General features: G+C 27.9%; 1 protein-coding gene across 3 annotated transcripts in view; it reads right to left on the bottom strand.

The window, feature by feature from the left end:
• Positions 1–1,197, bottom strand: part of LOC112211130 (zinc finger X-chromosomal protein-like) — a 15,820-nt gene that overhangs the window by 13,371 nt on the left and 1,252 nt on the right. The gene's annotated exons all lie outside the window — the stretch shown is intronic.

The following is a 1,197-nucleotide window of genomic DNA, read 5'->3' as shown; positions in this document are numbered from 1 at the left end:
GAAAAATCTTAGACCAAATGATTTGGCTCTATTTTAATTTAATAAAATATTTCCTCCAGTTACTTTGAAGAAAAGATAAGGAATCTTCTGATCACTGACCATTTAGCGAATGTTAATCATTTAACATTTTAAATTAATAACTAGGGCATAACATCCATAGGGAAATAAAATTTTATGCATGGTTGTCGTTACCTTCAATTAAACATGGAGGAACAGAAAAATTATTTTTTAAGATGCAATAGAGTTGAATTAAGGATAAGGAATTTCAATACAATAGAAATATAAAATATAGGATGAACTACAGAGAATAACCTACATACCTGCCCGGGGTTATATCTGAGGAGTTGACATGCAGATTAGCAAGAATAGCAAACCTTTATAACCATAAAATTTGCCAATGGGTCCACTTGGATTTTTATATAAACTGAATTTTTATTGTATAATTCAAAAACAAGAAGGTCAGTGTTTGTTTGTTGAAAGATTGTTTACAGCAAGTGTTAGTTTGTTGAGAAAGAAAGAAGATTGTATACATTGGTTAGTGTTGTACAAAATAGAATTTTAAGTATACTTGTAAAAGATAGTTAATACACAAGTTGAATGTTCTGATTGCCTATAAACCCGCCCTGAGATTAAGAGTCAATAATGTTATCAAATTAAAATAAAATTCTTCTATCTGTTTAATATCAAAGCTTTTCATTTGAACACAAGTTATACTTAAGATATGAGAATAAGTGAAAACTATCAATTTTCATTTTATTTACTTTAAATAATTTTTGATTATATAAATAAGTTACTTACTCATTGTATTATATTTTTCATTTTCTTTCATATAGTTTAATATGCTGATTCACATAGTTTTTCTACTAAATAATTCAACACACTATCCAAATTTTAGTCTCAAAACATTTATTTCATTTACACGTCCAACGTTTCGGCCAATTCGGCCATCTTCAGGGACATCTTAATTTACTATGAGACATTTAACCTTTTTAAAACACTCTATACAGGCTATTCTGCCCAGGTCAAATATATACATCTATTAAGTCCAAAATACAATAACCACCTAATAAGTCAAAATATAAAAACCAGTCCAATTATTTCTCTTCTACACACAATTTATACACTATCAATGTGTGTAGTCTCAATTTATACAATCACTATGTGTGTAGAAGAGAAATAATTGGACTGGTTTTTATA

The sequence above is a fragment of the Halyomorpha halys genome, unplaced genomic scaffold (assembly GCF_000696795.3).
Source record: "Halyomorpha halys isolate HHAL.00 unplaced genomic scaffold, Hhal_1.1 Scaffold92.1, whole genome shotgun sequence".
In the NCBI taxonomy this organism is placed as follows: domain Eukaryota; kingdom Metazoa; phylum Arthropoda; class Insecta; order Hemiptera; family Pentatomidae; genus Halyomorpha; species Halyomorpha halys.
The sequence above is the reverse complement of the archived record's forward strand: the minus strand, read 5'-3'. Positions and strand labels throughout refer to the sequence as shown.